Source organism: Schistocerca serialis, chromosome 3 (assembly GCF_023864345.2).
Source record: "Schistocerca serialis cubense isolate TAMUIC-IGC-003099 chromosome 3, iqSchSeri2.2, whole genome shotgun sequence".
In the NCBI taxonomy this organism is placed as follows: domain Eukaryota; kingdom Metazoa; phylum Arthropoda; class Insecta; order Orthoptera; family Acrididae; genus Schistocerca; species Schistocerca serialis.
Window position 1 is genome coordinate 138365771 of NC_064640.1, and position 22871 is coordinate 138388641.

Consider the following 22871-nt stretch of genomic DNA (forward strand, 5'->3'; position numbering starts at 1 on the left):
ATGACTCATCATAGAATCGATATCTAATAAAACTGATAAGTTTATATCTGCTAGTAATAGCTTAGATTGTTGGAGAGTGATTGCTGAAATTTGGAATGTCATTAATACCGCTTCCTCAACTACCCTACCTTTCAATCCTGTCAGACCTAAAACTTGTCCATTTGTTACAGAAAAAATTGGACACTGACAATTCTCTTTATTCCTTCCCCATTTATTGTTAGACAAGAAGCCCACTTGACTACCTGTGTCTAACACAAATTGTACCCCCTGTCCTTCAATACAACTTCAATAAAACTTTCTTTTCTGTTACTCCTCTTGCCATAAGTAATTCCTCCTCTAGAGATTGCTGTCCCTGGTATCTCAAAAAGGCATCTTTAAAGGCACTTTGATCCTGTGCTGTGCCAAGCGATTCCTATTAAGCACTGCACAATTGAAGCATCGCCTTCCAAGTGACTAATCATAATCCTAATACTTCTACTACTTTCCAAATATGAGGGTAATAGTCCTCGACAGTATTTAAAAAAGAAAGCTCGAAATGAGAAAAGTTATTCCCACTGTTCTTTATTCTTAATCTTAATTCATCCATCCAGTCCCATCTATTATCACCAGAGATACGACTACTAGTTCTGTTATTATTTGAGCTCTGTGACGTGTGGAACATAATTGCATTATTTCCACTACAGTTACAGTTCATACTTTCTTCTGCCTTACATGGAGTGGAAGTTACATCCCTTTCCCCACTCAAACTGCTAAGCTGCTATCACTATCAGAATTCTCCTCTTTACCGTAAAAACTAACTTCCTTCATAGGAATGTTAGCTTTCTTTATCTTCTTTACTACCCACCATCGTGTTTTCCTTCGCGCTTTTCCCATCTCCTTCCCACCTCTCACCTCTCTCCACCATTCACCTATTTAAAACATAGACCAGAGCTGATGCCGAGTATTATGATGTATAGTTCCGATACAGACACGACTGGTTTCTACCACAACAACGCAGGTGAATTCAACAGTTATGTGAAATAATTTTCTACTTTTTGTAAAATAGTAGACAGCACGCATTCAGTTTCAGTTTACTTTCAGATCTTCAGGCAGATGATACAGTGAGATCTAAACCAGTCATCCTGTAAAAAATTGTGTAACTGGGAATAAAAAATAAAGGATACATATATTTTTTAAATTCCTTCATTCAGATTAAGTATGTTTAGTCCTTTCCTAATATCTACATTTCCCTTATTTTCAAATAGTATGAAATTGAATACGGCTAATTAAAATAAAAAACAGCCACCGCCAACTTGTTTCAAGGCTGTAAAGTCATTGTTCTTCTCCAATACTTAATCCCAAATGTATACACGTCCGAATTGCGTTGTCTACATGTAGCAAGGGTTCCTTGAAACCAGAAGACGTTAAATTAGTTCCTGCCGCATTTGAACTAATCAGATGTACTGTTTTGCGGTATCATATTTTTCTTCTGCCACCAAGAGCCCTGCTCATCCCTTGGCATTAAAGTTGTCTGGATGACTCCGAGATGGAGTGACGCTAAACCGCGGTGAACGTCTGTCTTCTGCTTTCTCATGAAACAGACCACACTAACACGTTGTGGTGAACACCCTCAGAGACCACAGAAGTTGTAACGTAACTCTTGGTAACACCCCCCTCCCCCGCACTTCCCCCGTCTTTCACCTCACCCTCCCAAGCCCGCTTCCAGAATCGCACAGAAGCTCTAGAGGCAGCTTCACGCGCCTTTACGTAGGGATCCGCGATCTTCACTAACTTGTTTTTAATTTCAAAATGTGTCCTCTGGCTTTCGTAAGTCTTTAGTGGAATGTTCTGCCACGTCTCTGCCTCTGTAACTATGTATCTGAATGATTACTTACCAATGGGACTCAGATAATACAGCCTGCTTTCCTTAGATGTAAATCTCTAGCTTCCTCTCGGGGTACGTTCACAATTATCGTATTCAGCGTTTGCCGTGGGAAGTCATGCCGTACACTCTCATACACTCTCGCACAGTCTGTTACCGCTAATAGATGAGTAATGCTGGTCGTGACATTATTTGGCTATTTGCAGCGATAATATGACAATGCTGTGAGGATCCTGTATCCTCATAGGTCACAATTATTTTGCTGGAACTATCGATAGTAATGTGCTGCGTGCTGCTATAGACAACTGATCAGCAATGCTGCTGAGATGAAGGCATGCTGGATGTTTCAGAAGTTAAATTTAATCATTCTCGCTGCTTTTTCAAAGTACTTGAGCTTTCAGTGTCAAGCAGTTCATTATATTCTGTAGCTTCCGGTGCTTTTCTGAATGAAAATGTCGGTTGAGCTTTTCGGAGATAGGAAAACAGCTGGAACAAAAAGCAATACATTTGTGATCGATAATTATTGTTACATATTACAGCCTTCACTGATCGGGGCATAACCTGCTCCTTAAAGAAATCATGAAACATAACGATTTCTTCGCTTCAAAAATGTTTCGGTTACTACTACCTCAATTTTCGATATTTCACCAGCCTTACGACGCTAGCACCCAGCTCCAAGTTGTCCAGAGAATAATGTTCCTGTAACACCTCCGTCCGATGATGAGCCTGCAGTGGCTCGATAACTGATAAAGATACGGTAAATCGTGTCAAATTAAAAAAGCGACCGGTTGCATATAACCAACATAAAGCGTCAATTCGCAGATCGTTATTAGACTAACAATAAGTAAGTTAATTACATACATCTACTCACTATGATCGACCGTCTGCGAAGGACTGAAAGAGAAATGGAACTGGAGTGATGAGGAGAACTAATTTAGCACTGCCGCTAATGTTGAGCGAGGGTTTAGATGAACAATCGCGCTAGACTGTCTGAAAAGGCATTTCAGATTCGGCTGAAGGAGTTTCCGGAGCTCAATGAAGAACGTGAGGGTCTTAAATATGCTGACAGCATAGATAAAGATACAATCATTATTCTGACAGATCCGCGATCAGCATCGCTGCTCATACGGTATCATGTTGCCAATAATACCAACACTTACTTGGTTATCAGATTATAGACCGTATTGCAGGACTGTAGCGCCATAAAAAGATCATTATTCTGTGGTTAAAGAGGCATCAGCGGCAATAGAATTGTCAAAGTTTTCGCTAAGAGTTCCATCCACCATGGGATAGAGATGTACCAATATGTTCCTTATACAGACTTTCTGCAAGACGTTCGGATGCAAATCAGAACCTTGTGGAACAACAAGTGGCGCCTGTAGTATCAACAAACGGGAAGACATTGTGCAGTTGTACTACCAAACGTCCCTGCACTACCGTAGTGTTCCTTTGTTATGTGTCACAGAATGTATCTGGTCACTATGTATTACGTACGCTTTAACCACGGACTTTTCCTGCTGCACCTCTGTCGGCTATAAACGACTGACTCGTCCATACGTCACTGTAGCGTGCAGGAGGACACTGACGACATCATTTTCGGCGGTCGACTGCGATACTACGCGACATCCAACTTGCTGCAGTGCTTACAAGGGAACCTCCCCATCGCACCCCCCTCAGATTTAGTTATAAGTTGGCACAGTGGATAGGCCTTGAAAAACTGAACACATATCAATTGCGAAAACAGGAAGAAGTTGTGTGGAACTGTGGAAAAATAAGCAAAATATACAAACTGAGTAGTTCAATAGAAGATATGCAACATTAAGGACGGTGGGATCGCAGGAGAGCCGTGGTCTCGTGGTAACGTGAACAGTTGTGGCACGGAAGATCCTTGGTTCAAATCTTGCTTCAAGTGAAAATTTTAATTTGTTATTTTCAGTTTATGTGACAAACTCTTGTGTTTTCATCACTTTTTTGGGAGTGATTATCACATCCACAAGAAAACCTAAATCGGGCAAGGTAGAAGAATCTTTTTACCCATTCGCCAAGTGTACAAGTTAGGTGGGTCGACAACATATTCCTGTCATGTGACGCACATGCCGTCACCAGCGTCGTATAGAATATATCAGATGTGTTTTCCTGTGGAGGAATCGGTTGACCTATGACCTTGCGATCAAATGTTTTCTGTTCCCATTGGAGAGGCACGTCCTTTCGTCTACTAATCGCACGGTTTTGCGATGCGGTCGCAAAACACAGACACTAAACTTATTACAGTGAAGAGAGATGTCAATGAACGAACGGACAGATAATAACTATACAAAAATAAAGAAAGTAAAATTTTCACTGCAGGGAAGACTTGAACCAAGGACTCCTCGTTTTGCAGCTGCTCACGGTACCACGGCGCTTCTAAGCTCACACTCTCCATTATGATACTTATGTCGCCCATGGACTACTCAGTTTGTATATTTTGCTTATTTTTTCACAGTTCCACACAACTTCTTCCTGTTTCCTCAATTGATCTGTGTTCAGTTTATCAAGGCCTATCCACTGTGCCAACTTATAACTAAATCTGAGGGGGGTGCGATGGGGAGGTTCCCTTGTTAGTGATTCGTGGACCACAACTTCACGCCAGACTGAAAAGCGTGATGCGTCACTGTTAAAAATGTGTATAACACCGTCGCGGCTGAACACATGTCAATCTAATTAATATATGAGGTGTGTGGGAAAAATAATGAGACTGACAAATCTACGAGCGATCTGAAACCGCTGTGTTGTTCTACTTGTGTAGACCGGTGTGTTCATTCCTTCCATATGCTTAGTCCGAATTTCAGCTAAGTAAAGCCACCTAGTGATTTCTGAGAGCGTCGTCAGTGAAGTTGTGTTTTTGTTGTGTGTAACTAAAATAGAACAGCGGAATTTAGAGCAACGTTATACCATCAAGTTTTGTGTTAAATTTGGGGAAAAGTTGAAACACGCCCATGGGGAACATTCTTTATCAATACCGCAAGATTTACGCTGGCACAAATCATTTCTGGAAGGCCGAGAACACACTGTAGAGGCATATCGCACAGGGACACCTTCAACTTCAAAAACCGACGAAATGATCGAACGTGTGCCTGCTGTTGTGAGAGCAAACCGACGTTTAACAATAAGGGTGACGGATGTCCTTTAAACTTAAATATTTTCACCGAACAACAAATTCTGACCGAAGTCTTGCAGGTGCTGATGGCTTTGCCAAAATGGCGCTGAGAAACCTCACAACAGAGCAGAAGGATAGTTGAAGAATGGTTCAAATGGCTCTGAGCACTATGGGACTCAACTGCTGAGGTCATTAGTCCCCTAGAACTTAGAACTAGTTAAACCTAACTAACCTAAGGACATCACAAACATCCATGCCCGAGGCAGGATTCGAACCTGCGACCGTAGCGGTCTTGCGGTTCCAGACTGCAGCGCCTTTAACCGCACGGCCACTTCGGCCGGCGATAGTTGAAGAAACACGTGCGTTGATCTTCTTGAGAGATGACCACGATCACAGCTGATGAATCCTGGATTTTTAGTACAATCTTGAGACAAAGCGGTAAAATGAGAAGTGGCACACAGAGACATTTCCTCGACCGAAAAACTCTCGAATGAGCAAAGCAGAGATCCAAACAATGCTGATTTGCTTTTTTGACAGTAGTTGTATCACGCACAAAGAATTTATTCCTCCCAGTCGACCTGTCAACAAAGTGTTTTACAGAGATATCCTTGAAAGGCTCAGGGAAAGGGTGAACCGAGTTGGACTGTAAATTGCAAACAAGTGAGTGCTCCATCATGACAACGCCCCGTACACACGACCACTTCCACCACGGAATTCTTGCCCTCAAAAGGCATTTCTGTTGTTCCACAACAGCCCCCAGTTCACCTCATCTGAGTCCTTGTTCCTTTTTCCTTTTCACGATATTGAAAAATGTCTTAAAAGGACGTCATTTTGGGGCTCTGGAGAACATTCATTAGAATGTGACCGATGTGTTTATGGTCCTACCAGTTGAATCCTTTCGGCGCTGCTACCAAGTCTGGGAACTGCGACTCCGCCGGTGTATGGCTGCCGTATGGAACTACTTTAAAGAGGACTCTATTCTTGTTTGAAAAAAATTAAGAACTTTTGTAGACAAAAAATCAGTCTCATTTCTTTCCTCACACACCTATATGTAAATATGCCAGCAATGTACAGTTCTGGCCATTAAAATTGATACACCAAGAAGAAATGCAGATGATAAATGGGTATTCAAAATGTTCAGATGTGTGTGAAATCTTATGGGACTTAACTGCTAAGGTCACCAGTCCCTAAGTTTACACCCGGCCGGGGTGGCCGAGCGGTTCTAGGCGCATCAGTCTGGAACCACGAGACCGCTCCGGTCGCAGGTTCGAATACTGCCTCGGGCGTGGATGTGTGTGATATCGTTAGGTTAGTTAGGTTAAAGTTGTTCTACGTTCTAAGGGACTGATGACCTCAGATGTTAAGTCCCATAGTGCTCAGAGCCAACCTAAGCTTAGACACTAAATTATCCTAAGGACAAATACACACACCCATGCCCGAGGGAGGACTCGAACCTCCGCCGGGACCAGCCGCACAGTCCATGACTGCAGCGCCTCAGACCGCTCGGCTAATCCCGCGTGGCTAAACGGGTATTCATTGGACAAAAATATTATACTAGAACTGACATGTGATTACATTTTCACGCAATTTGGGTGCATAGATCCTGAGAAATCAGTACCCAGAACAACCACCTCTGGCCGTAATAACGGCCTTGATACGCCTGGGCATTGAGTCAAACAGAGCTTGGATGGCGTGTACAGGTACAGCTGCCCATGCAGCTTCAACACGATACCACAGTTCATCAAAAATAGTGACTGGCGTATTGTGACGAGCCAGTTGCTCGGCCACCATTGGCCAGACGTTTTGAATTGGAGAGAGGTCTGGAGAATGTGCTGGCCAGGGTAGCAGTCGAACATTTTCTGTATCCAGATAGGTCCGTACAGGACCTGCAACATGCGGTCGTGCATTATCCTGCTGAAATGTAGGGTTTCGCATGGATCGAATGAGGGGTAGAGCCACGGCTCGTAACACATCTGAAATGTAACGTCCACTGTTCAAAGTGTCGTCAATGCGAACAAGAGGTGACCGAGACGTGTAACCAATGGCACTCCATACCATCTCGCCGGCTGATACGCTAGTATGGCGATGACGAATACACGTTTCCAATGTGCGTTCACCATGATGTCGCCAAACACGGATGTGACCATCATGATGCTGTAAACAGAACCCGGATTCATCCTAAAAAATGACATTTTGCCATTAGTGCACCCAGGTTCGTCGTTGAGTACACCATCGCAGGCGCTACTGTCTGTGATGCAGCGTCAAGGGTAACCGCAGCCATGGTCTCCGAGCTGATAGTCCATACTGCCGCAAACGTCGTCGTCGAACTGTTCGTGCAGATGGTTGTTGTCTTGAAAAAGTCCCCATCTGTTGACTCAGGGGTCGAGACGTGGCTGCACGATCCGTTACAGCCATATGGATAAGATGCCTGTAATCTCGATTGCTAGCGATACGAGGCTCTTGGGATCCAGCATGGCGTTCCGTATTACCCTCCTGAACCCACCGATTCAATATACTGCTAACAGTCATTGGATCTCGACCATCGCGAGCAGCAATGTCGTGAAAGACCTTTATCAAAGTCGGAAACGTGATGGTATGCATTTCTCCTCCTTACACGAGGCATTACAACAACATTTCACCAGGCAACGTCGGTCAACTGCTGTTTGTGTATGAGAAATCGGTGGGAAACTTTCCTCATATCAGTACGTTTTAGGTGTCGCCACCGGAGCCAACCTTTTGTGAATGCTCTGAATAGCTAATCATTTGCATATCACAGCATTTTCTTCCTGTCGGTTAAATGTCGCGTCCGTAGCATGTCATCTTCGTGGTGTAGCAATTTTAATGGCCAGTAGTGTAAACATTCTATGCGAGTCTTGAGTGCATCTGGGTTTGTGTGTAAGAGAGAGAGAGAGAGAGAGAGAGAGAGAGAGAGAGAGAGATAGAGAGAGAGAGAGAGGTGTTTATATCTTTTAATTTGTAGCACATCATATATCGGAGGCTAGCGGAGTGGATCATGTGTGACCAGTAAAAAAAAGTTTAAAGACACGAACATGTGGAAAGAGACGCTTAGAATGAATTTTTTTACTTTGATGGAATAGAATGAAGTGGAAGACAGTGTTGAGACTAGCGTACCAGTTGTGTTGCTAGGAGGCCGTTCAACAATAAGTTTTGGGCGCGGTGCCCGGACAGTGTACCTCACGTGTCACGCCCGGCTTCCTCCTTTCAGTGGAGAAAAGAGAAGACTGCTAAATTCCGTAGTTCAGGCTAGCCTTTATCTGTAATCAAAGAGGAGGATTCGGGAAAGCGAGGTCGGTGATTTTCAGGGCGAGAGAAATACGTGAGTACAGGGAGGGGCGCTCGCGCAGCACGTTGAGGAATTCCCTGTCAGGCCCCACCGGCAATCGTAGCCCCCAATGACGAAAATGCCGGTGATGCGATACTTGTGGCACCTCTGTGTACGAGCAGGAATGAGAACGTAACGCTTTGTTTGCGCGCCACTTCACCCACACTCTGTGGAAATTCTTGTTATCGCTCTGAGAAATAACAGGGATAAAAAACCTGAGGGAGATTTCCAAATGCGGTCCGATGTTTGTATGAACGGTTACAAAGAAACTCTTCGAAGAGCCAGGCGACTGTTCCTTTTATTTTCTTTGTGTGGTTATTCTGAATCACTGCAATATATGTGGTGGCTACTCATTCAGATTTAACGCCATGTCAATTTTGAAACCGTTACAGTGAAACAAGCTATTTTAGAGCTACTCAGACTTAACAAAAGTAGGCTATCTACGATGGCATCAGTTACTGAAGTTAGTACGATTTGTCTAAAAATGCAGTTTTTAGGTAATGATTTCGTCTTCTGTATGAAACAAAGCTGTCGACAAAAGAGAACTAGGGGTTTTGACAGGAATAGTTGTTGACCGTGCACTGGATAGATATGTACCCAGTGGAACAACTCATAATGGGAGGGAACCTCCATGGGATACAGTCACTGTAAAGAAACTTCTAAAGAAACAGAGATTACTGCGTGATAGGTGTAAAACAAAGCGTGGGGCTGTAGATAGAGAGATGCTGAACGAAACACGTTTGGCTATAAAGAGAGCATGGTACCTTCAATGACTACCGTGGCAGAATATTGTCAAATGACATTTCACAAAATCCAAAGAAATTCTGGTCATATACAAGGTGTCCCATTTATCATGACCAACCTAAATAACTGTTTGTCCAGATGCAAATTACAAAATGTTTCAAGTAAATGTTCTTTAGCCGTCGGGGGTCATCAATCAACATGATTGCCTTCGTTGTAGCTTTTTTTTACAAAGATATGAACAGCGGTATGACTTTTTGTAATGGCACCCTGTATTTTTTATTCGGTAATTCATTTCCTCTCCTAAAGACCTATTCAAAAATGTATCACAGTGTACCATTCACTGAAACACAACGTTATTAATTACATAACATAACACTGATGTTGACGCTCCCAGCGCTTATTGCAGGTACTCGAGGTAATGGAACACATTTACATGCTGACGTTGACAGAGGAAAAATGTAAACATAAGTAGAATGCACACCCGACATTCCGTCAACCAACGTCAATTGAAGAGTAGAATGTACACCAACGAAGAGAAGGTAGAAATGCTACTCGTCTGTGAGGAATGTAAGTTAGCAGAACAGTAATTGCAACACTGTTTTCCTATGTACGGGTACATTTAAACAGTAGTTTAGTCCTTTTAAATACTGTTGTGTAGAGAAGGCAAACATTAAAGGCTGTCCTTTCTACAAACTGCATCGACGTAATGTTATTTTTATGGTTGTTGTTGTTGTTGTTGTTAAAGGTAGGCGAAATGCTACGCAGGCAGCGGAACTGTACAGATAGCGATATCCTGGCAAGAACCCACCTTCCCAACATATGTTTTCTTGTCTTGTTGCGACGCTTCAGGAAACGGGAAGCTTCAACCCACGACAACGCAATCGTCGTAGCACTCGTACAGACGAAGCTGCCGAAGCTACTGTTCTCGCTTCCGTTGCTATGAATAAACATGTGAGCACACGACAGCTTTAACACGAGATTGGCATTTCTAAAATCAGTGTACATCGCTTTCTTACACGTCACCAGTTCCATCCTTACCATGTACACCTACATCAATAGCTGCATGGGAATTATTTCCAGAATCGTGTACAGTTTTGACAGTGGGCACAGCAGTAAATCCTCGCCAACCCGAACTTCTTCTCCAATGTTCTATTTACCGATGAATGTTCCTTCTCAAACAAAGGACAGGTAAAAACAAGAACATGCATTATTGGTCCAGCGACAACCCCCGATGGCTTAGACAGATGGAACATCAGCGTCAATGGAGAGTTAACGCCTGGTGTGGGATGCTTGGTACTATAATTATTGGCACTTATTACATCAGTGGTAGCCTAAACGGTACAACGTATGCCAACTTCCTCAGACGAATTATTCCTCCTCTTCTGGACGAAGTGCCGCTAAGAACCAGAATGCTTATGTGGTATCAACACGATGGATATCCAGCACATAACGCCTTGCGTCCTCGTCGTGTTCTGAATCGAAGGTATCCTGCCAAATGGATTGGTCGAGGAGGAACAGTTACTTGGACTGCTAGGTCTCCTGATTTAAATCCTCTGGACTTTTTTCTTTGGGGATGCATTAAAGACGTCTATCGTGGTTTTCCAACAACTCCAGAGGGCATGTAGGAACGTATCGTGCTTGCTTGTAATTCTCTTCAGCAGGCAAAACTGGAACCCGTAAATAATTCATTCATTCAACGAGTACACCAGTGTATCGGTGTCCAGGGTTACCACTTTGAGCACTCCTGGGAAATGGTACAGGAGGGTCAAAGTCAATTTTGTTTTATGTTTTTGCTTGGTTTTCATTTGTTTTCTGACAACTCCAGCAAGTGGACGAGTTTGTGATTCTGGGCTCAAAGTCAGTGTTGTGTTAGGTAATTAATAACGTTGTGTTTCAGTGAATGGTACTCTGTGACACATTTTTGAATAAGTATTTAGGGGAGGAAATGAATCACCAAATAAAAAATACAGGGTGTAATTTAAAAAGGTCATACCACTGTCCATATATTCGTAAAAAACAAAGCTACAACGAAGGCAATCGTGCTGACTGACCTCCTCCGGACGTCTAAAGAACATTTGCTTGAAACATTTTGTAACTTGCATCTGGACAAACAGTTATTTAGGGTGGTCAAGATAAATGGGACACCCTGTATGTAGGCTGTCCGTGGCACTAACGTTAGTGCCCAGTCCCTAGTGAATGATACAGGAACTGAAATTGAGAGTAGCAAAGCAAAAGCTGAAATGGTTAACTCTACTTTCAAATGTTCCTTTACAGAGGAAAACCAAGGAGAATTGCTACAGTTTAATCCTCGTACCACTGAAGAAATGAATGAAATAAGTATTAATGTCAGTGGTGTTGAGAAACAGCTGAAATCGTTAAAATTTAAGAAATCCCCAGGGCCCGATGGAATGCCTGTCAGATTCTATACTTGCGGCTGAGTTAGCCCCTCTTCTAACTATAAACTATCGTAGATCCCTCGAACAAAATCCCGTTCCCAGTTCTTGGAAAAAGGCACAGGTCACACCCGTCTACCAGAAAAATAGTAGAAGTGATCCACAAAACTACCGTCTAATTTCCTTAACTTCGATTTGTTGTAGGATCTTAGAACATCTTCTGGGCTCAAACATAATGAGGTATCTAGAACAGAATGACCTCCTCAATGCTAACCAGCATGGATTTCGAGAACATCGATCGTGTGAAGCCCAACTCGCACTTTTCTCACATGGCATACTGAAAGCTTTGGATCAAGGCAATCATGTAGATGCTGTATTTCTTGATATCCGGAAAGCATTTGACTCAGTACCACACCTACGCTTATTGTCAAAAGTATAATCATATGGGGTGTACGCGAAGCTTGTGACTGGATTGAGCCTTTTTGGTATGGAGGACGCAATATGTTATCTTGGATGGAGAGCCATCGTCAGATGCATAAGTAACCTCGGCTGTGCCCCAGGGAAGTGCGTTGGGACCCTTGATGTTCATGTTGAGTGACCTTGCAGACAATATTACTAGTAAAATCAGACTTTTTGCAGATGATGCAGTTATCTATAACGAAGTACTATCTGAAAGAAACGGCATAAATATTCACTCAGATCTTGATAGGATTTCATAGTGGTGCAGAGATTGGCAACTTACTTTAAATGTTCAGCCGGCAGCGGTGGCCGAGCGGATCTAGGCGCATCAGTCCGGAACCGCGCGACTGCTACGTTCGCAGGTTCGAATCCTACCTCACGCATGAATGTGTGTGATGTCCTTAGGTTGGTTCGGTTTAAGAAGTTCTAAGTTATAGGGGACTGATGATCTCAGATGTTAAGTTCCATAGTGCTCAGAGCCATTTGAACCCTTTTTTTAAATGTTCAAAAATGCAAAATTTTTCACTTCACAAAACTAAAAACGTAGTGTCCTACTGCTATAATATCAATGAGTCACTGTTAGAATCGGCTAACTCGTACAAATATCTGGGTGTAACACTTTACAGGGATATGAAATGGAATGATCACATAGGTTCAGTCGTAGGTAAAGCAGGGTATTGACTTTTGTTCATTGGAGAATACTGGGGAAACGCAATCAATCTACGAGGGAGACTGCTTACAGATTACTCGTGCGATCGGTTCTAGAATAGTGCTGAAGTGTGTGGGACCTGTATTATATAGGCCGAACAGAGAATGTTGAACGTATACAGAGAAGAGCATCCGAATGGTCACAGGATTGTTTAATCCGTGGGAGAGAGTCACAGAGATACTAAAGGGAATGAACTGGAAGACTGTTGAAGATAGACATAAACTATCCCTAGAAAGTTTATTAATAAAGTTTCAAGGACCAGCTTTAAATGATTGCTCTAAGAATATACTACAATTCCCTACGTATCGCTCACATAGGGAATGTGAAGATAATATTAAAATAATTGCTGCAATCACAGAGGCATTCAAACAATCATTCTTGCCACGCGTGAATGGAACAGGAAGAAACCCTAATTACTGGTTTGCTTAGTATAGATGTAGAATAAGATAAGTAATCTCTAATGATCTTCTTGAGGGAGTTATCAGTCTAGGCTCTCCCATTTGGATCTTCTCCTAACAGGTCTCTGCTGCCCAACAGTTTCTGCTGAAATATACGTCTTTCCGGTGTTTTGTGAAAATATTAATAATGCAGCTAGTAAGTTATAGCTCAGAAATCGATTAGATGAGCGTTGAAAACTAACTGAAAACATCTGATATACACCGAATCACTTGGCAGCAGCCACATTGCATCTTCAGTGTCAAATTCTTCTTCTTTCAGAGCTCGTCTTTTGAGCGCGATAGAGCGTGAAGAGGAATGCTACGTGGACTGGCTAACAATCGGAGCGGTAAGGGGCTTTTCTTCGCAGAAGTCGCGGACACCACTAACGATTTGTACCTACCACACTAAAGCAGGTATCATAATACCAGTTCTTTGCTGTAACACTGATGAGCGACATTTTCGTTGAAGATGTTGCCGCCACTTACCAGACTATATCTGATTTTTTATTCAGGATAAATTTCAGTCATCTATTGCAAATAAATTTTATTATGCTTTACCGGTTTCAGCCAAATAATTTGTCATCTTCAGAAGCCTACAAAATTGGGGATATTATAAATATTCAGATTTCGGCTATACATTTATGTGAAGGATACAAAGTATATTACAGAAACTTACTTAGTTTACAGCCATGCATCTGATTTTGCTAAAAATTGACTAGTGTTGAACTGAAATGTCCAATGAGGAACAAAATCAGCGTCTGAAGTTGGTTTTTCATAGCGGTTAAGATAATTTCAGCAATTATTCAGGGGACTAATAAGCTGCAAAGAAAGAATATTCTGTAACCAATCACAAAATTTTGATACATATTAATTACGAATCTTTGCTGCATCACCAGGCGACAGTCCAACTTATTGTATAAGCCTTATTATTCTCAGTAAATCGAAGATCTCGACAACCTCGAATTTCGTCGACAGCCGGTTAAACCAAGGCAGTTTTATTAGATTTGGATTGTCGACGTTTTCTGTTGAAGCCACCATGTGACATATTCAAATTACATATATCAACGGTCCTACATGGACTCCCTGGTGCACGACGTTTCGTTAGTTTTCTTCGAAGTTTGAGAAGTTCATAGGGTGCCTTGCAAATTAAAATACCCCTGATTCAGTGAAGTCATAACCTTAGAGCATCACTCTAAGTGCCACAGACAGCAAGTGACAAGGTGCGTTTACTCCCGTTCGACTTGGGGCTGATCATCGTGCGACGGTGCTGCCCCACGCGGAAGTAGAGGCACGCGTGTAGGTTTCATGCTCTTTCCACAACAAGTTCTTGCGAGTGATTCCATTCTCACCTGTGTGCATCGATCATCTTCAGTTTTGCTGTTGGCATCTATTTCATAACACTCCGCATCGACCTACAGGCCCTATCGTCTGAGCTTGCCATCTTGGCCAATTTGTACCGTAAACGTACAGATCGCCCCAACGGACCATATGCATAAATTGAGAGAAACAAGGTCAAGAATCTGTGTTCTACAAAGAATGTGTATTTTACAGCAGCCGGGTATACTTATCGCCATAGAAATTGAAGGAACACTGTAACGTGGTTACTTATTCTATGGCTGAGAACAACTGTGTGAGTTACCACCGAGCGAGGTGGCGCAGTGGTTAGCACACTGGACTCGCATTCGGGAGGACGACGGTTCAACCCCGCGTCCGGCCATCCTGATTTAGGTTTTCTGTGATTTCCCTAAATCGCTCCAGGCAAATGCCGGGATGGTCCCTTTGAAAGGGCACGGCCGACTTCCTTCCCCGTCCTTCCCAAATCCGATGAGACCGATGACCTCGCTGTTTGGTCTCTTCCCCCAAACAACCCAACCCAACTGTGTGAGTTGAAATGACATGTTTAACGTCGCAACCTTTAGCGCAAAAATTCACGCTTTTACACAGTTTTCAATTTGACAACATAAAACAATTGTCAGGATAACGCATCTCGCCAACATCAAAAAGTGAAATAATCCTAAACACAACAATGTTAACTCTCATAAAGAATATTAATCCTAAACACAACAATATTAATGTTTAATTAGAAGTTTCTCTACTAAATTGTTCCTACACATACGTTATGATGTTGGTTAGTACTATGATAAATCATCCGATTCCGGCTCAAAGTTCGGTACTATTTAGGATGACAATCAAGTCTACAGTGGATGGTTAGTTATGTGACAAATTGAGTGAAAGACTACCCAAGGCCGCTAGAGTTTACAGTGGACACAAGCTGGTGAACCAACAAAGTTTACGCTTCCGCACGCGGTATTTACGTTAAGCTGCGACGAGCTGCCGTCTGCTAGACCGCTCTCTTCCGCTGAAATCCCTATAAAACGAATCAAACATTTGCTGAACTTTCCAGCAGAAACTTTCTCTATGTTTCTCGTTATACGAGAAAACATGTACTCAGCCCTAGTCTTTGTATGTGGCGATATACACGCGCATGGTTGGAGCACCGTGCATATTATAATGCCCTCTCAGTTCTCGCAAGAACAATTAACTAATTGACTGGTTCGTTTCTCCACAGTTGGAGCTAAACGTTGCTACAGCTAATTTCTAGCTGGATTTCAGCCACTGTGAACGCAGTGTTCACGCAAATTTCTTCTCTGCGTCGTACAGAGTGTTAAGCGCTCTGTTCTGCACTTGACGCCAGTTCAGAGAAGAGTCCACAAAAATTTCTCTCTGTGTTACACTTGGTCGAACTGCCTCCATCACCTGGGTTCATTCGTTCTTCACAGCCTTTTTCGACCAATAGGAGCGTTCCTCTTATGTTGTGGAAACTCTCTCTACCAATCGCAAAGTCCTTTCTATTAAACTGCGTCGAAACTTCAGTATTTTTCTCCTTCCTAGTGCGTTTCCGCCAATCGGACGTTTTGTGACCGTTCTGGACGTATAAAGGCGTACGTTGACCTTCACGTGAGCTGCACTCGCTGCACACGTGATCGAAATCCGTCACTGGTTTTTGTTCGTATCCCTTTGGAATTCCAAAACACAGCTTTCTAAAGCTTTTTCTCTGACCCTCTGCAGATGTGCCGCAACACGCGTTTCTTCCGCCTGAATCACCTGGTCGGGTCACGGACTTTCCGCCTCCCACCCCTTTGAGTGGTTTCTGTGGTAACTCCTGCGGCGCGCCTTCACTTCTGCCCTTGTCCCTCTGACTTTCAGACTAAATCACCTCGCACTGCTTGTTCCACCTTCCACTCAAACAGATGCATCATATAGGAACGGTGTGTTAATTACTGTCGATTGACTGTCATCCCTTTTTGCATTACATACTGATAGCCAAATTTGCTCATAACCGCCGAATTACGTTAGGTGTTCTTCTCGTTGCGGTGTATAAACTTCTCATGTAAGATGCAGATCTGACCTTCATTTATTCTGCCACCTTACAACACTGACGGATATACATAGTGTGACTCCCTAGGCTTAAGGAGAAAAACCATTCTCTGCGTTAGTTGTACGAGGGGACGTCAAAAAGAAGTTACACATTATTACGGTAGACCAATAAAATTTTATGGAATGCTGCACTACAATTGAAAGTCAGACAGATGAGTGGCACAGTTTTGCAACATAGTCACCAAGTCTCTGTATACAATGGTCGGGATGCTCTACCAATGGTTCAGTTCCTCGGCGATAGATATCCGCTCCTTGGTCACGGAGCCATTCGAGAACCGTTGCCTGAACGTCCTTATCATTGGAAAATCTCTTTTCTCCCAGACGTTCTTCGTCGATTACCCAGACATCGTCATCTGTGATAGATGTCGGTGACCTTCCTTCCCAAACAGCATCAGCCACGCCTGTGTAGCGTTGGTGAAATTTTTGGCAGCAATTGACTACTGCTGGACGTAATATTGCAGTTGGTCCCTATACTGGCAGAATTTCACGATGAATCTGTGTAAAATTTAGACGTTTTAGTACTGTCCCGCATATTTCGACTTTGGAGTGCGTTTCCAGTTGCCACGCCACTGCACTCCTACACTGTAATGCACCTGCTATACGTAGCAGAGAGGAACCGAGTCTGCAGGAAACCTGGAACATGTACTCTCTACTGACAATATGCCACTCTGGTTGAGCATAATGGTCTTAGCGAAAGACAATATGTGTAACTCATTTTCTGAAGTCCCTACGTGCATTACGCAGTGCTTATGACAGCTGACAATCCATTCCCTGGAAGACATAGAAATATCAGATGCAAGAAATGTATTCGCAGTTGCGAATATGGACAGCCATTAGCTACATAATGGAATGACGACAGTGGAAATTTGTGCCGGACCAGGACTCGAAACCGGATTTTCCGTTTATCACGTGCACGATTCACGACCAGATCCAAACTTTTATTTGTCGTCAGCCATGTGTCTACAACTTCTCCTCGTACACCTATTATGTATATTCTCGTACAGGGGGGACATAATAATTGAAAGTCCCTTTCACGGCATTGGCAGATATATACGATATTGTAGTGCCTGTGTTATTACGAATTACGATGCAAAGTTCCTTTGGCCATACATGCATGTCCTAACGAACAGGCACAGTGGCGACTACAACCGTTATGAAATACAAGATATATATTTACAAAACTTCCTGGCAGATTAAAACTGTTTGCCGGACCGAGACTCGAACTCGGGACCTTTGCCTTTCTCGGGCAAGTGCTCTACCGACTTTCTTTTTTCTTTTTTTTCACAACAAATTTTGCATTTTTTCAACCGAAACCGGCCGAGATAAAAATGTGTTGCATCACTTACTAAACTCATCTCTTATAAATAATGCACAAATTAAGAAAGTAGCTTCTAATAGATCCAGGTTGAAAGCTGTCAACCAATCGAAAGATGGAAGATGGAAGAGAGATCAAGACTGAAGACCTGTATCTGCAAGCTGGTTTACGTAACTCCATTGTATCGAAGTGATAATGAAGCGTTATGACTACCATTGGTATCAGGGAAGCAAAAACATCGTTGATAATTAATCGAAACCCTCAGCTGCCAACAGGTGTTGTTGATATACCCCAATGGCGACAGCTGAAAATGTGTGCCCCGACTAGGGCTCGAAGCGTGATCTCCTGCTTACATGGCAGACGCTCTATCCGCCTTTTTTTTTTTAAGTAACTTGGAGCACCAAGAGATTGTGCTGTCCTCTAGACTTTTTTGTTTCTTTTCTCTTTTTGTGTTTTTTGTATTTTTTTAAATTGTAAATTATTTTCTCTGCCAACTTTTTTTTTATGGAAAAAGTCGTCTTTCAGTTACGACCAACAAAATTAGAATGTACATCCGTAGCAACAACAGAAAAGGAATGCCTCCTAAACTATGAAATAGAATTTGAAACAAATAGTGTGATGATAGAGAATAAAGAAAGAAAATGTAACCAAATCCCGCACGCCATTCCATGTGCATGGCCCGTCTGCATACAGATTCCATGTTCCAAATTGGTACAACATTTCGCAGCGTTTGGAGCTCCATGACGGCGGTCATCCTCTGCCCGGTACTCCCCAACTGGGAGGGGGGTTATCGAAGACCCTGCGCAAATAGTTCGCAGATAATTGTCGGTGTCGGGGTGTACACTCAAGTGTGCTATGACTGTCCTGGAGAAATTGCCAGTAATCAAGTATCATCTTCTCATCATCTCGAAAGAGGTAGTATATGGACATGCCTTTAAACCATGTGAGAGCGTGAGTCTTCGCAGGTGGGAAATAAGTATCCTCTGGACAAAGGAGGAGCCGTGGCTCATTTGTGCGAGGCGCGATACGTAGGTAGCAGGCGAGGATCTTCTGCACTAGCAGCCATACCTCTAACGCCGATCCACATGTTAAACGGTGTTCGTCAGTATCCACGAGGTGGCAACGTGGGCAAAAGGGGCAATCCGTCATCCCAATAGCGTGCAGCCTTTGTCGTGTTACATCCTTCCCGTTCACCACCTGGTACCAGGCGGCTCGTACCCGCGTGGGGAGGAACGGCTTCTGGACCGCTCTCCACACTGCAGCCCATAGGGTCGTAGGGCTCTTCTTCTCAATCACATTGCGAGGAATGGACCTTAGCAGCAGCCTGTAAACGTCTCTCGCCTTGGGAGTGCAAGTGTTGGGAAGGTCTGGGTGCACGTAACGACACTCAAGAATAAATGCCGAGAGGTGCGAGAGTGAGGGTGTAATGTGCGCAACCGTGACAGGTGGCAGAAGAGACGCCGGCAGCAATTCCTCTAACAGACGTCCCGTAAGGGAAGCATCTTTTTGGGTCCACAATTTCATCATTGTGCACATGTATAACGCTGTAGTTCTCACTCGTACAAGCCCCGGTCCGCCATCACGCGGAGGGAGAGGACTTTGAATAGGTGTCCGGCGGTAAGGTAATATCCAAACGCTGATTGCAGTCTGTGGGCCATCGCTGTCGATATCGGTAGGACCTGGGCCATATGGATCATCTTAGTCGCCACGTGAAGGTTGAGGTATTCCACACGCTGTAGGAGGTCCATCCGTCGAAGTAGGTTCCGGCGAACTTCTGTGCGTATTGCCTGTGGTAATCGTGCATAGTTCATGGCAGCCGTGCGGCGCACATCCTGTGTAAATGTTATGCCCAAGAACCGGATCTTGTTGACTAGTGGGAGTGGGGCTAAAGCGTACTCCTGTAGACCTCTCCCAATGGGCATCGCTGCCGACTTGTCCACATTCATGAGGCTGCCCGCTGCCAATCCGTAGCGATTGATCAATTGTATCACCGAGCGTACCTCGTCACCAGATCGGACAAGTAATAGAAGGTCATCAGCATATAACTTGCAGTGAAAGGTGTGATCCCTCAATGACATGCCCGAGAGCCTGTTTTTCAACGCTCCGACAAGTGGTTCGAGTGCAATCGCGTAAAGGATCATGGAGAGTGGGCATCCTTGGCGAACTGACCGTCGGATCGGAAAGGGACCCGCAATCCGTCTATTCACCAGTACACGGGATGCAGCTCCACGGAAAAGACGCTGAAAGATGTCGGGAAAGTGAGGCGGGAAGCCCATGCGGGCCATAACGGACAGAAGGAACTTGTGGTGAACTCTGTCGAAGGCGTGGTCGAAATCAATGAAGATCAGAGCAGCTCGAATGCGACAGGATGCGGCGATGGCTATTAAATCCCTGCATTCGCTGGTTGCCGTTTGCATGTTGGTCACTCCGCCCTGTGTCGTTTGCTCCATGGAGAGGAGTAGGGGCAGAACCTTCTTTATGCGGCTGGCGAGTAGTCGCGCGATGATTTTATAGTCCGAGTTTAGCATTGTAATTGGCCTGTAGTCCTCGACCGTCTGACCTCTTCTGACCTCTGGAAGGCTTGTGCATCGGTATAAGGAGACCTTCCACGAATGCAGGTGGCACGTGGGAACCGGGAGTCATCAGTTCTTGGTACATGATGATCCATCGGGCCATCATTAGATCGCGGAGAGTCCGATAAAACTCGAGCGGCAGTCCGTCTGGCTCGGGAGATTTGTTGAGGGCTCCCTTGTTAAGCGCGTCCTCGATGTCGTCCCGTGTAAGTCCAGCTAACAGCGTCGCCGCTGCTGCATTGTCGAGGGTGTGCGACACGTGCTGCAGTATGTCTTGATCGTCCGTTTCCTCTGTATTCACCGCACGACGACCCCCTCCAAACGTTTCCTCGTAAGAGACAATATTTTACCTTTAATTCGGCGGCTTTTCCATTTGCCGGTTTGGAGATGGTGGTTGGCTGGCGAGTTCGCGGAGCATCGTGTAATAAAAGTCCAATGTGTGACGATGCCAAGCTGCGATATCTTTTCCGAATTGTGTTAGCACACGCCGAAACGCTGGTTTGGCACATTCCACCCACCATGTTAGAGTTAAAGGGTATCGGGGAAGACGACGTTCGCAATCCATCCATGTGTTGGCGATAATCTGACGGCATTCCGGGGCTTGGAGATGTGCCACATTCAGCTTCCAGGGTCCTCGGCTGCGCCATATCTGCTGCTGCTGTAGAGTGAGTGTGCATATGAAAGCGCGATGATTGGAGAAGGCAAGCGGCCAACGTTCGGCCTCCAATACTCCCGGCGCTAGAGCTCGTGAGACATAAATGCGGTCTAGGCGACTGGCTCAGTGACTAGTAAGGTATGTCGGCCCGGGACGGTCACCGTGCACTGTCTCCCACGTGTCGGTGAGAAGCAGATCTCGAACCAGGAGCCGAAGTTCTTGACAAGTCGAGAAATGTGGGACTTGGTCTTTGGGGTGGAGCACACAAAGTCGCCGCCGAAGATATATTGATCGAAGCGAATGATAAAGAGGGGGGCGATATCCTCCGAGTAGAACAGCGATCGTTCGCGGCGTTGGTCAGTTCCTGATGGAGCGTAAATATTAATGATGCGCTTGCCCAGTGCTGTGATCGCCAGCCCCCTTCCTGACGGAAGGTAAGTCACTTCTTCGATGGCAATTCCGTCGCGCACTAGTATTGCCGTACCGCTGCCATTTCGGTCCGCCGGTGACATATATGTCACATAACCGTAGAAAACGGGGAGGGCCGCTATATACACTTCTTGCAACAGGGCAATGTCAACATCCGAAGAACGAAGCATCTCACGCAGCAACTGGAGCTTCACTGCCGTTCGTATCGTGTTGAGGTTAAGCGTGAAGATACGATAAGCTTGTTGCCGAACCGCAGGTGTTAAGTTATCCATTAAGACTGGAATTACCTATGACGCTTCTGACTGTATTGACACCTCCATATCTCCCCAACCTCACCTGCAGTCCTTTCTAGAGAGCCGGCGCCAATGGCGTGGGCCCTGTTGGCGTAACTTGCATGGTGCCGTCGTCGTCGTGGTCATCCACCCACGTCAGGGAACTTAAAGCAAGATCGACTTCCCCAGCTTCCTCAGGACACGGCATGGGTGCTTGCACTCCAGAAGGTGGTGGGCAGCATCTGTCCTGCATATCGGTTTGTCCTCAGTTCCGTTCGGTGGTGCCACACTTCAGCAAATGGTACCTGCCTCTGTGGATTAAAGCCGTGAGGACGGAGCGTGAGTCGTGCTTGGGTAGCTCAGTCGACAGTCTGCGTTCGGCAGGGCAGCAGTGCGCAACGCGCTCGGCCGTCCACGCCGCTGCGCGCGCGGAGTGTTTTGTTTACTTCCTCGTCACCGCGCTTCTCAGTCGAACAAGCTCTAATGGCCAACTCTTACAGGAAGAACACTCTTAAGTTCACCTTCTCAAATGAATACGCACGACCCAAAGCACTGGCCGTCGAACGCTTCCTACGCGAAGACGTGAAGATCCCCCGTGACGAACTCATCGGCATGCACCTATCGATCATTACCAGCGTCGTTTATGTTAAGATGACTTCCGACGCTGCCTGCAACGAGATTATTCAAAGGACGCGACATAGACTAAAATTTCGGCACTCCGACGGAAACATCGGGCCTGTGGATGTCGACCATGCAGGACTTGGCCTTCGGACGATCCGTGTATTCGAACTGCCTTTCGAGGTGAATGAAGATGAAGTCATCGCGGCGCTAAGCCCGTTCGGAAAAGTCCAGAGCCACGTAGCCGAGACATGGGCGCAGTTTACGACGTATCCGCTGCTTAATGGTGTGAGACAAGTCCGAATCGATCTCAAACGGCACGTTCCATCGTACATTTCTATCGGCGGCTGCCGTGCGGTGGTCATTTACGACGGACAACCTCGAACATGTTCCGGTTGTGGCCAAGAAGGCCACGTTCGTAATGAATGCCTGCAACGCCGCATCACACAACTAAGGCCCGACGATACGAACACCGACAGAACCACGACC